The sequence below is a fragment of the Rhinoraja longicauda genome, chromosome 5 (assembly GCF_053455715.1).
Source record: "Rhinoraja longicauda isolate Sanriku21f chromosome 5, sRhiLon1.1, whole genome shotgun sequence".
NCBI lineage: Eukaryota > Metazoa > Chordata > Chondrichthyes > Rajiformes > Arhynchobatidae > Rhinoraja > Rhinoraja longicauda.
In genome coordinates, this window is record NC_135957.1 from 46,125,998 (window position 1) to 46,141,114 (window position 15,117).

The window sequence follows — 15,117 nt, forward strand, 5'->3', positions numbered from 1 at the left end:
TTCAGCTGCACATAGATTTTGTGATTGGCCTTCACTGAACTCCCCTCTTGTGGCAGAAGTACTGATGGGAATTCACTATGCATGCGACTGTGTGTAATTACAATGGAGTAGAAGAAGCAATAACATTCTTGATTTGTTGAACACCACTTGCAGAAGGAAACCATGGAGTTAATCTCCGATCACATTTCTTTATTCCTTCTTGAATAGCACAGGAGAAGCAATGAGGACAGAATAATAGATGAGGGTGATTCACATGAAGATAATAAAGTGTGAAACAGATACTTTCTTAATGAAAGAAACAGCAAATCACCACCAGGCAAATTTGCCTTCCCCTGTAAAATATTACCAGAAGTCATAGGAACAGAATTAGGCCATTCAGAACATAGAGTCCACTCCACCATTCAATCATGGCTGAGCTAGTTTTCCCTCTTCAATCCCATTCTGCTGCATTCTCCTCGTAACCTTTGATGTTCTTACTAATCAAGAACCTATCAATCCCCGCTTTTAAAATACCAAATGTGTTGGGCTCCACAGGCATCTGTGGCAATGAATTCCACAGATTATCCACACACAGATTACCCATCACACTAAAGAAATTTCTCCTCATCTCCATTCTAAAGGTGCGTTCTTTTAGTCTGAGACTATGCCTTATGGTTCTAGACTCCCGTGTTACTGGAGCCATTCTTTCCACGGCCTTTCATTATCTGGTAGGTTTCGAGGAGATCCCTACCACCCTCATTAATGAAAAGAAAATGTAAAGACTTAAAGGGACAATAATATAAGATCTGAAAGTAATACAGCATGACAGGTTTTGAAGATAGCAGACGGTTGCTGTGTGCAACCTTCAAAATATGCTGTGTCACTGTATTAGTCTTATCATCGTGAGTTTTAACTTTTCCACTTAGTGGTGAAACTGTAGGAAGGAACTGCAGATAATGGTTTATACTGAAAATAGACACAAAATGCTGGAGTAACTCAGTGGGTCAGGCAGCATCTCTGGAGAAAAGGAATAGGTCACATTTCAGGTCGGAACCCTGCTTCAGACAACGTTTCGGGACGGAACACTTCTTCAGACTTTCTGAAATATGTCTATCTGAAATGTTCATTGTCCATTTCCCTACACAGATGCTGCCTGGCTCACTGAGTTTTTTTACTGCTAATTACTCTCCGGTTATGCCTATTTGTTTTAATGGCGACTCAATTTTTGTTATACTTTATCACTATCAGTAATTCTGGGAGCAATCTTCTGATATGGATAAAACTGGTAAACAATCTCGTGTCAATTGTTTGCCACTTAAAATGTACAATTTAGAACTTTAAATTGTGCAGAAAAGGAACAGTAAGCCAATGTGGTTTTGAAAAGATATGGAGTAAAATTTAGATCAACCTTAGAAGTGAAATAACCTATGATTATAAATAATCTGAGATATGCTTTTGTAATTTGCTTATTAAAACTGAGGAGAGTTGTGAACATAGCCCAGACCATCACACAAACCAGCCTCCCTTCCATTGACTCCATCTACACCACGCTGCCTCAGCAAGGCTGCCGGCATAATCAAGGACTAGTCTCACTCTTTGTTCTCCCTTCTCAGGCAAGAGGGACAGAAGTTTGAAAAAGTATACCTCCAGACTCAGGGACAGTTTCTTCCCAGCTGTCATCGGGCAACTGAACAGTCCTCCCATCAGCTGGAATGTGGTCCTGACGTCCCATCTACCTCACCGGAGACCTTTGAACCATCTCTAATCGGACTTCAATGTTATATATTGCACTAAATGTTGTGCCAGTTATCCTTTATCTGTACACTGTGGACAGCTTTGATTGTATTCATGTATGGTCTTTTTTTTTACTAGATGGCACGCAAACAAGAGCGTTTTACTGTATCTCGCTCGGTACACGTGACAATAATTATAAACTAAACATCTCCTAGTTTCACGCTTGAAAGCACAAGGGATATCATATTTCAGTCAACTGGTTCAAGTATCTATCCATAAAGTTATCATTATGGATAAAGAAAGGAAACTTTAAGGGATGTCAACAGCATGCAATTTTCACCGAGCACCAGAATTCAGCTGCTAAATAATCCCAAAGTGTACACATTTGCGATGATTTTCTAAAATAGATAGATAATTACGTTTTATCAGGCGAACTGGTGGAACTAAATGTCATACAACCCAATTAGAAGCTTTAGCTATGCCTACACGGAGATGGATGCGAATGTTTTTGACCTAATGATTGAATGTTTGCGGAATCAAGCATTGTTAAAAATAAAAATACCATTAAAAATGTAAAATCATTTACAATAAAACACAAAAAGTGCACAGGTTTAGTGTAATTAATTATATTTAGATCAACTACATTAAATCGGATAGAAAGAAAGTTAACTTGTCATTGGTTCCTCTCTACAGCTGTTAGTCCCTTTGGCACAGGTTTAGCGGGCAGGTTTCCCGGGTACAAGGAATCCATGCAAAGTGCAGGTGTCCCGTCAGTGACAACTCACTGGAGCTGCCGGCGTTCGCTGGTCTCAAGCTTCCGCCAGATAAATGGAGAAAATGGCCTGGAATTTCCGGCTTTTACACGACTACTATTTAGATATGTAGGAATAACCTACATGCGTATATAAAATGCTACCCAGGTTGCAAGGTTGATGGTTTCGGATTTAATTCCTTGTTGTACATTACGTCCGGGAACAACACAGTTTCCCGCTCTAAAAAGCACTATTTAGTAGTTGATTCTCTTATATTTTATCGCGGTTCTCCAACTGGCATTGGGGTTCTGAGGTTATAATGTATTGTGGCGGGCAACATTACATGCCAGAAACGTACGTACAACTCCAGCATTTTAAAAACAATACATTTCTGCCACAACAGGCAATTCTTTCTAACAATGTTCCTGGACAGTACAATTGTGTGCCCGTAGGGTGGATTGGATTGTCGGGGTTGCCGTGCATGGGGAAGATATCCAAGCGGGAGGATGCTCTGTCACTGTGGACGATGGTGTTGGCGTGGATCTGGGGGTGATCCGAGTGCGTGGCCTCAGGTGGGCGAGTGCACCTGGCTGGTGAACCCGCTACAGGGCGGCGGGGGATGGGACCGCGGGATGGGTGGGTGATTGGTGGTGGTGGTGTGGTGTGTGGGAGGGGGGGGGGTGTAATGTGGGGAGAGGAGATCCCAGGGAGGGAGAGGGGAGATCCCGAGGGAGCTGGGTATCTGAAGGAGGATGAGAGAGAGGAGCTGTGTGCCCCAGGGAGGAGAGGTCAGGACTTCTGGGTCGCCTTGTTTTACAGAGAACGCCTTTCCTGCTTCGACTCCGGGTGGAACTGCTGGCGTCCGAAACTACGCCGTTTCGGCTGCTGCTTTATTACTGCTGCTGCAATGACATTCTACATAATAGCTGGCGTTTGAGGCTGAACCTTTTTACTTTGGGGAGCTGAGACGGGAAGGGTAAATTCATTTTGAATAGCGAGGGCGGAAAATAATCACAGCACAGGAGGACATTCAGCCCACTGAGTCCACGGCGACTCAGGGGCCGAATGGCCTACTCCTGCACCTATTGTCTATTGACTCGTTGAGGAATGATTTATTCTGGCCTAATGTCGGTGTGGACTCGTGGGCCGAAAGGTCTGTTTCTGTGCTGTGTCTCTCAACTAAACATTCAGAACATGGACTAGTGCAGCACGTGAACATAATGTCCGTGTCGAATATGATGCGAAGTTAACTCTGCCTGCACATCCATGTATCTATCTCATCGCCACTTAAACGCCACTATCGTATCTGCCTCCATCGCAACCTCGTGTGTTCCAGGCACCCATCACCCTCTGCCATAAAAAAGTGCCTGTCCTGCACAAATCCTTTAAAATTTGCCCCTCGCCCCTGTGCAAATTATTTCCCTTCAAATGCATATCCCATGCCCTTTTAACAGGCCTTTGACTGTGGCACACCTGGTTTTCATTGTAAAAATGCAACTATCGTTACTTCTTTAAGTGCAATGGCAGGTGGTTAACTAATCTGCGGCGCAACATTTGTAGAAGCCACGAATCAGTCTGGGCCGTTGCAATCAACGGGTATGACTGTTAGACCTCCTGAATCTTGGTGAGTTCGTTCAGTATTTCGCACTCTTGTCAAGTAAACCAATAAACTACTGGTGATAAGGATGTGAGGTTGCAGAGGCTTAAAACATAAAACTGATACTAAGTGAAGAAAGAAGCCTATGAGTGGGAAATTGTGAACGCAAAAGGCAGACCAGACTCGAGCTGCACGAGCATTTAGTGCTTGCATATTGGAACAAATGAAAATATACATGTGCCATTTATATTCTAGAAATGGGGGGTGGGTAATGATAGTGAACAGAACAAAAGTCATTAGTTTTGTTGTACCCCTGTACCTCGTTGTACCCCTGTACAATGACAATAAAGATATATTGTATTGTATTGTAAAAAACCTATTCTTTTGGTAGACATCCAAGCAAAAATTGTTGGTACCTTACATTGTATTTCAACACATTCAGGCTAAATTTTAATACACTTGAACTTGCATTCTCTCGTGGTGGGGAAATGGCGTCAAAAACGCCAGGATGCAGTTGCTGCATGTTATGTTTAAGCTGATGGATGCTTTCTTCATTAGGCCAGGGCCGCATAAATGTGAGAAGCCCTGTTATCGTTGTCAGGGCAACCATTCTGCTCAGATGCGTCCATTCGGACCAGTCCACTTGTAACAAAGTGGAGCACGGAGCACAAGTTTGCAAAGGCATTTAGAGTTACTAAAGTTGAAACAGACAATACCGGCATCACCCTCTAAAAGGCAATGAGGTAAAATTTTGAAGCAATCACTACGGGGCATTCTGTTGAATATTGAAGCAAACATAGTCCATGAGTAATTAGACTTTAAAAATAGCATTGGCAAGCGCTCGCGCGCGCGCACACGGGCGCGTGATTAAGTTCACGATCCCGCGGCCAAACCTGAAAAGGACAAAGCAGAGGTTACAGGATTAAACACAGATGGTCAGAAATGCAGGGCGATCCAATTAACATGTAGCAATATGGTGGGTTGTACAGTGGAGGTCACCAATGCCTTCAGAGCACCAGCAGTCTTTGGTCAATTGAGAAATAGTGTATTTTGAAATATTAAGAATTCAGACTAGCATAAAGTCTACCATTTACTGAGAAGCACTGATACCTGCCCACATGTGTTACTGAAATCTGAACTTGTATAGCAGGCATGTGAGGGAACAGGAAAAATAGCAACCAGCCATCTCTTACAAAACCTCCAAATTCCCTGTGAGAATAAGCAAATCAAAGACCCCTGCATGAGGCACTGGTTACACTCAGTGAGTTACATTAGGTAAGTCACATCAAGCATGACATGTCACTCGCAAAAAAATACTTTTCTGAGCTCTCTAGGGAAGTGATTATCAAGTGGACAGAGGAATAAATTCAAGGATATGCCCAAAGCTTTGAAAAAATGCAATTTCCTCATTGACTCCATGAAATATTTGACCTATGACTGCTTGAAGTGGAGAAGAAACATCAGGATGGTATCGTGAGCCCCAACAGTGTGATGATGTTCTTTTAGCATTTTAACTGTAAATGTATTCAATTTGACTCCCCAATGACATGCTATTTTCTTTCCTCAGTCAATAGTGTCTCTTGCTTTTTTTCTCTTTCTTTATCTGTATTAAGTATCCTATCATGTCTTTTATTTTCTAGATTAATACCAAATATGCCACATCATGTTTCCCTCCGGCTATTCATGCTTCAAGTTCACCAATGCCAATATTTGAAACCAGTCATTGTCCTCCTCGTAGTCTTCATTAGTCATTACTGATACAAAACTCTGTTTCTACGTGGTCTAGTGCCATTTGCCAAGCTGACTTGTTTGTGCACATTATTATTACAGCGTGAGGAAATGCCATGAGCTGGTGGAGTAACTCAGCAGTCAGGCATCATCTCTGGAGAACATGGATAGGCAATATTTTGAGTCGGAACCCTTCTTCAGATTTGCCCAACACAAATATTGGTTAAATATTGTTTGATTTTTCTGCAGATCAGTTTAGACTGCTTCCATCTGGAAATTTCTGAGGAAAGATGCTGATTGTTTAAAGACATTTAAGTGACTAAAAATTGGATCCACGTGTGCACGATTCTCCAGCATAACTTGTGCATAAAAAGCTATGTTATCCAGGGCAGATCAGTCACAATCATTTCCAGGTGAAATCCCACTGAATTGAAAATTGACCTAGGCATGGCTGACATTTTCCTGACGCCACTTGCTAATCTAAAGATGTTATAGAATATGCACTGCTGATACCTTGTACACGTCTTGCAAAACTTTGAGATTTTGGGTGGAATCTACTAACTTTGTGGGAATGGCAATTGGACATCAATTGAAGTGCCTTCACTATGATATAGATACCTTGCATCTACTAACCTATGTTTTCAGTGAACAGGATTACAGAGTGTGCATTAGTGATTGTCCCTTTATAAACCTTTTCTGAGCTGTACTCCGCTATCACTAGCCCCTGATCAGCCTGCACCTCACAGGGGCATGTCACCTGCAACATGGGACTCAAATGGGTGTGGCACACAAGCACAAAATCCCTGTGTAACCCCCTCCCTTCATGTTTCCCTTTAATTCCTAAGGAAACTTTTATGCAGCTGATATATAGCTGCCATGGAGAGTATTCTTTTAAGATTTGATGCTACTCCCAGCAGTCAGGGTGACAAGAGGGCAACAGTAGTATAATGGTTGCAAACTCTTCATGGAGATCCCAATGGAAATCCTGTTTTAGTGCTTAGCTCTGTGTGCGAACAGACGACATATTATTCCCAGATTCACAAACCTTTGCAGGGGATCTGAGCATTAGCACTATAAGCAGCACAGGTTTAATGTGCCAAAAGAAAGTGAAAATTAATTTCTAGGTAAATAGGATGAATTAGTAATTCTGTAGGAAATTTGACAAACTCATAAGATGCATGTCAGTGATTAACGCCAATGTAGCAGATGCACACTAAACATTTGGCAAAACTGTTTTATAAATGCATTCGAGAACAAATGGCAGGGTTTTTGTTAAATCACAATGAAATACCTGCCTTGTTTGTAGCTGTTCTTCTATGGACACTGCAATCTCCATGCTCTGTGGGGGCTGAATCAAATAACTCTTGTAGATTGGTTAATAATAATGATATTAGTGTTGATTTATTGCTTACACTAATGGGACCCAATAGTAAATGAGGGTAGTTCCAGTTAAAGCTAGTCTGCACTTCTAAAATGTGAAATAACTCAAAAGCAGCTGAGATCATGGACTGTTGCAGACCGAAGGCATCTTGATTGTTGCTATGATACCAGATATTGACCTGTATGGTTTGCTAACCATGGGCACACCCCAGCCTGATATGAAAGGAGTGGAATGCCTTTTGGTTGACGTGCAAGGCAATGTGCTTGCAACCGAAGCAGGATAGTGTCGTAGGCCAACCATCTTAAGTTGCTTTGTCAAAGGTCAGAAGTGGGGGTTTGTTGATGATTGCACAATGTTCAGCACCATTTGCGATCCTCAGATACTGAAGCAGTGCACAACCAAACGCAGTTAGATCAGACCTTGGCTGAGAGATGTCAAGTAGCATTGGTGCCACACAAGTGTCAGGTAATGACAATTTACAACAAGAAAAAATCCAGCCATCATGTCCTGACATTCAAATGTATTACCATCACTGAATTCTCCCACTAGCCATATCCTAGAGGTTACCATTGACCATTAACTGAACTGGAGTAGCTAAAGACGTGGTGTAACTGCAAGAGCAGGTTGCAGACAAAGATTGCTGTGGCGAACAACTCATCTCCTCACTTCACAAAGCTTGCCCACTATCTGCAAGGCTCAAGTCGGGAGTGTCATGGAATACTCTCCATTTTCCAGATAAGTGCAGCTTCAATACCACTCAAGAAACTTGACACCATACAAGGCATAGCAGTCCACTTGATGGGCACCCCATCCACTACCATTCACTCACTCCTCCACAGATCATAAGTCTTATGATCTGTGGTGCAGTGAGTGAATAGATGCACAGCAGCAGGTTTGTACCATCTACAGGATGCACTGCAGCAATTCACCAACACTCCTCAGACAACATCTTCCAAACCCATGACCTTTATAAGTTTGACAAAGGCAACACAAACCTGGGAATACCATCATCTGGAGGTTGTCGCCCAAATCACACACCGTTCTGTTATAGTTGGACAAAATATTGTTTTGGTTGCACTTGGAGTATTGTGGGCAGTCCTGGTTGACATATGGCAGGAAAGATGTGATTAAGCTGGAGAATATGCAGAAAAGCTCCTCCATGATGTTGCTGAGATTGGAAGACTTGTTATAATGGGAGACTGCATAGGGTAGGTCTGTTATCCTGGAGTGAAGAAGAGGCTGAAGGGTGACATCACCAGCCTCAGCCCAGAAAGAGCCTGACACAAATATTAATTTCCACAGTTAGTGAGGACCTTGCCCTTGTCTGAGGTGGAAGTTATGGAAGCAACAGCTAGTATTTTTCATTGAGGATTTTTTAAATTGCAGCATCCATTGTTCCTTGCTGAAGGTGATGTAGGTGAACTGCTTTCTGAGCATTCTGGCTTTGGCTGTGGACCCCTTCACCCCTCCTGCTTCATGTGGCTTCTGTTCACTTTTTACCCTTGTGCTATTTTTCCTGGTGAATGCCTCTTACTACACCCATGACTGCAAATGACGATTCATTTTATTGAAGTCATAAAAATGTTCTTCACATACCACATTAATCCCAGTAGACTTTTGCAACTTAAAACAATGGCAGAATGCGTCAAACACTTGCAAACTCATACCAACAGCCCGAAGGAATCAGTCAGCACCCAAGCAGTGAGTAGTTGTGTTGGGGGTTGCCTTTCCTGTTGAATGCTAGCTCAGCTGTCAAAGTTTAAAGGCCATTTGAAGAAAACATTGTATTCCAAAACAGCAGCACTGGCATCAAGTCATCTTCACACATCAATTGTCATGATCTGCCCGTTCCATATACTTAGGATGGGTAGAAATATGGCTTCTAGCACGAACCATCCCACAAATATAAGCATGCAGCTGACTCCATCTTGGAGATTCAAGGTCACTCTTGGCACCTGCAAAAGTGACCTAATGCACATTCATACTGTTTTTTCATAAATGTAACAGAAGTAACCAATAGATGGCATCACACATTGACATATGAGCTTATTATCTTTTGTTGAACCAGAGCCACTTTTACAAGAAAATATTAAAATCTTTCTGAATTCTAAGTGCTTGATTACATCCTTTTATATGTATATATTGTGTGAATGTACATGCCAATAAAGATGGAAAACAATTTCGGATTTTTTTTCCACAAATTTCTAGATAATCATGAAATTGTGGTACAGTTAGAAAACAATCTTACAATTTGAAAAGTTCAATGAATTGCTTGAAAAGTTTGTTTTGTAATAATTAGTACCGTAGCAATTGATAGATTTGAATTGATGAGAAGTGTTTGTTTCTGTTTAAATTCATACTTTTATATTTTCTTTACCCATGTCTTAATTTTCAAAGATAATCTACACATGAAATATTGAAAGTAGAACTTATTTTGATTAACATCAAAAATGGATTAAGTACAATTTAACTGAAACAAAGATTTTGATCTTAAAAGACTATAAGAAGAAAAAAGTAGAGAAGGTGAAATAAATTAAGAAGTAATGATAATTTTATCATCTGTAGATGAAGCAGAGGAAACAGAGTTGTAGCTTTGAGGTAATGGACTGTCATTATTTCCGAAGCTATTGAGAGATGAAAAGGTGGAAAAAATGTGTGGAGCACTACATTTGAAATATGGGACAGACCAGAGAGGAAAAGTCATGGAAACATTGCTATAATGGTATTACTAAATAAAGACTGCCATTTGAGGCAAAAGAAGCTCATCCATCAAATGTATCCTGTCTCCCCGTTCAGAAAGAGTGATAGGGTCTCCGTAGAGTGGTAGTCACAGGCACTGATATGTGATTCATCTAAATATTTAAGTGTAAAATTCGACAGGAAAGTAATGTAGGACAGATGGAGAAGCTGTGCCAAGAATAAAGAAAGCAAACATTTGTAAAGTGCAGCAACACCCTGAGTCAGCGCAGAATATTGGTTAATGAGCCCATTTGTCATAGGAGGATGTTTCAGAATGTTTGCTCTGTTGTAATGCTTCAAAGTTGTGATCATCTTCAAATTGTACTTTCCACTTTTTAAACTCTGCCCTGTATTTTTTTTAAAATGTATGCCTTTATATATTTTAAAGGAGAGAACCTTGTGGTAATTCTGATTAATTGCGAGGAAACATGCTTCCCTCTGCCTTTAAACTGTGATTTTGGCACATTTGACGGTAAAAGCAAATCATCCCACAAATCATTTTGGATTAGGCCATGTTAAACTGGGAGTAACAAACTGGGAGATTTTTATTGCAAATCATAAAATACAGGAAATTAGGAAGCATCCATGGAAAGGATAGTATTTCATTTCAATGGCAAGATTTTAAATGCAGGGGAAAAAACCCAGGAAAGGAGAGAGAGAGAGAGAGAGAACGAGAGAACGAAAGAACGAAAACGCACGCACGCACGCACACACACACACAGAGTTTGGGGACAAAAACAAGGATAGTTGAAGTATGTGAAATCATTGAGCCCAATTATTGTGCCAAACCTTTTTGGCCTATTTTATTTTTTTACCTTCCCCAATCCCTACAGCCTGCCCGCTCTCTTCTGATCTGGAATGGCACTTTTATGATACTGCACATTGCTGCTGTATAGATTGCTGCCAGCTTCAAGTTCCGAGGCATTAATATTACCAGCATTCTAACCTGGTCCCTTTGCACTGATTAAAAAAGTGCATTAACATATTTACTTTCTTAGGTGTGTGAGAAAATTCAGCATGTCCATGAATAAACTCTTGATCTTTCATAGATGTGCTATAGAAAGTCTTCTGATAGGAAGCATTACAGCCTGATATGGCAATTCAGGTCATATCTTACCCATTTGAACTTGCAGGGAACACAGCAGTCCATCATAGACTTGTCACTACTTTCCATCCAGTCCATCTTTACCATACGTTGCATCAGGAAGGCTGCAAGTATCATCAAGGATACCTGCCAACCTGCCCATTCCTCTCCTGGATTCTACCTTCTGAGAAAAGATTCACAAATTTGATAGTTCAGACATCCAGACTTAAGAACAGCTTCTTCACAACTTCTAACCAATTCCTGAATCAGTCAGCTCTTTCACACCCCATTCTCAAATGTGCTCTATCTCATTCAGTAATTCCATTATTGTACTTATTTTTCTTTCACTATTCAGATCTGCACGACAGTCTTGCACCATCCTGCTGTTTTGTACTCGTAGAACATATAACATATGACACAGGAACAGGCTTTTTGGCCCACAATGTCCATGTCAAACATAACGTCAAGTGTAGTTCAGAAGTACAATGCGGAAATAGGCCCTTTGGCCCACCGAGTCCGCACCGCCCGGCAATCCTCGCACATTAACACTACCCTACACACACTGGGGACAATTTAACATTTATACCAAACCAATTAACCTAGAAACCTGTACATCTTTGGACTGTGGGAAGAAATCAAAGATCTTGTAGAAACCCCACGCAGGTCAAGGGGAGAACGTACAAAGTCTGTACAGACAAGCACCCATAGTTAGGATCGAACCCGGGTCTCTGGTGTTGTAAGGCAGTATCTCTACCGCCACCCCCAACTAACTAATCTCTGTCAGCATGTGATCCATATACCTCTCTCCATTGCATATCAACATGCCTATGTTAAAGCCTTGTAAATGCCGCTATCGCATCTGCTTCCATCACCGTCCCTGGCAGTGGATTCCAGACACCCACCAATTGCTGTAAAAAAAATTGCCCTCTGATGTTAAAGAGAAAAAAATTCCAGTTTGTCCAACCTCTTATAGCAAATAAGATTCTAATCCAGGCAGCATTCTGGTTAAAAGAAATCCCCTGCACCCTCCCCCAAAGCCTCCACATCCTTCATGTATTGGGGTGACCAGAACTGCACACAATACTCCAAATGCAGCTTAAGCAAAGTCTTATAAATTTGCAACGTTACTTTCTGATTCTGATACTCAGTGCCCTGATCGATGAAGGCAAGCAGGCCAAATGCCTTCATTACCTATTGATTTGTGTTGCCACTCAGGAAGCTATTTTATTTGTCATTTTATTTATTGTATTTTTCGTTACTGTATTATACTGTTTACTCTTGAGCCTTGTGAACTAGGAATGTCATTGCGCCTGGGAGGGTATGAAAATAAGCTAATCTGAATCTGTTGAGGGTCAGTCTTGCTCAGCCCATTGAACCCCAGTGTTCCCAGGTGTGGTGTGAGTAACACAATGAAGAGGCCCTTCCCCTTCTTCCCTCCCCCCCCCCCCCCCCCCCCATTCACCTCTCCCCAAAATAACCCTGGAAAGCTTTAACAGCCTCAAAGCTGGGGTCTGGGTTATATCTTTTAATATCTCTGCACTCAAAAAACATTTAAAATTAAATGAAACATTTTAAGTAAAACTTAAAAAATGAAAAGACATATAATCCCTTAAAAGGTATAACTAATTAAATTAATTAATTTGAAAGAAAATAATTTAAGATGTAGTCATTTTTTTTGGTGGACAATCCCCGTTTAAATCAACATGCGTTAATGCAAGGGAATCCCCGCAAGACAGGTTAAATGGTTGGGTTTCAGTAACAAAGAAGGACCGGAAAAATAAATTGAAAATAAGACAATGAAAAAATTAGTTCACTTTATTTGATTAACTGTAACTTTAATTAACATGCATTTTTCAGTCCTTGCATGAAATTTTGGTTAGGCTCCATTTTGATCTTGTTATTTAAATGGAGACTTTGTAAAGGTTGTGGAGGAAGTCTACAGATTCATTTCCATTTCAAAACACCTTTGTTGTGGTGATAGGCTCAACCCTTGGTCCTGCATACATCAGAGAAAAATATACTGTTTAATTGAAGTTTATAAAATAATGATGAGACCATGTTATGTTTGTGGCCAATTAAATGGGTTTTGGAAGAACAAGAATACATAATATAAATGCAGAACTGGGTTGAATATTAGGCAGATCCTTTTCACAGAGGTTAGTGAATTGCCAGCTCAAGTAGGACAACTAACTCATTGCTCCCAGGAGATTACATGGATCCAGGTGTGCATGCATTTTGATGCATAGGGCACCTGAATCAGTGAGACAGGATGAATAGAGCAGTAGGACTTTATCTGGCCATAATTTCTATATTTCACAAACATGTAATATCCAGGAAATGTACAATTTAGTTTCTTCACCAGTTTGTTAATTATGCAAAGGTTTGGCATCCTCCCATATTTTTGCTAAATAATTTGTTACTAATTGAAGATGTATCTTCTAAGTTGATGCCAAACCTTTTTTTTCTGCAGTTTCCCCAGTTAACTACATAATGAGAAATACCTGTAATGTTGGAAACCTAAAAAATTTTTTTTTTTAAATGCTTGATCAGGCATCATTTAAAACGAGAGAAATTACAGTTTTAAGCAAAACTCTCTTCCTGTGTTTAAAATCCATGATATTGTGAAAAATTAATGTGTCCTAAGTACTCTAGTTCTCATATGTCACACCTGACACACTTTATTGCAGCTGCAAAATTATCTTTCTGAAAAAAATGTTGATCATTATGTGACGAATCCTTTTGTCATGTGCTAGAAATTTAAAAGCAGTGACATCTGTAATTACCTGCCTTTTTTTAATTAAAGCACCTTGCAACAGGGAGTTACCAGTGGTAATGTTAATAAAACGGGCCAGTTCAGCTTGAAGCATGAGAAGTATGCTTCGGTTTCCACTCTCCCTGTGAGTAAGGCAGCAGCATATCTATTAGGATCTCAGAATATATTAAAGCCTAATCCTTGTTTCCAGTTTAATCAAGGGTGTTTGGTTGTCATTGGCACCAGATATGAACAGGAACACTTAAACCCTTACTAGCTGCAGATTTACAAGCACATTAGACACAACAACAATAATAAATATGCACAATAAATTATCGGTTATTCTATACTAAACTAGACCATGAAAATACAAAAACCAAAGAAATGTGGTGGTATAGAATTGTGATTAGGGTTGTGTAGGATGGTTCAAGAACCTAATGGTTGATAGGAAGAAGCTATTGGTGCAGCGATAGAGTTGCTGCCTTACAGCGCCTGAGCCCTGATTTCAATCCTGACTACAGATGCAGTCTGTATGGAGTTTGTATGTTCTTGCTGTGACTGTGGGTTTTCTCCACGTGCTCTGGTTTCTCCCCAAATTCCAAAGACGTGCAGGTTTGTAGGTTAATTGGCTTCGGTAAATTGTCCCTAGTGTGGTGGACTAGTGTACACTAGAACTAATGTGTGGGTGATCGTTCTGTTGGTGGGGACCTGGTGGGCCAAAGGCCCCGTTTCCACACTATATCTCTAAATTTTCAACTAATCTGGAGGTAATGGAACTCGGGCCTTATTCCTGATGACAAAAAGAGACCCTGGCCAGGGTGGTGTGGTTCTTTTGATGATATTAGCTATCTTCTTCAGGCACTGCCTGTAGATCCTTTCGATGGTGGTAAGGTCCATATCTGTGACGGACTGGACAATGTTCACTGCTTTCTGTAGCTTCCTTTATTCTTGAGTGTTCGAATTTCCAAACCAGGCCATGATGCAGTTATGATGGATCAGTATAAATTAAGATACAAGGCTTTGCCCAAGAAATTTAATTTTTTTTAAAGGAATGATATGTCCAGATGGTGTAGTGCTGAAATAAACAAAGTCACATGGTTGAAAATTAGATGAGAGATATAAAATATTTTAGAAACAGTGCCTCTTTTTCGACCTGTGGTAGGCTACAACACAATGGCATGAACATTGCATTCTCTATTGCAGGTAACCTGCACCCCATCTGTCCCTTTCTCTCTCTTTTTGATCCACCTAGGTCCTCTCGCACAACCCTTTTTCAACCTTTTGTGAGGATGAAAACCCCTCTTTTCATCATCTCACCACTCAAACCCCTGTTACCCAGTTTCTTTCCCCTCCTCCGTGTAGCTCCATTTG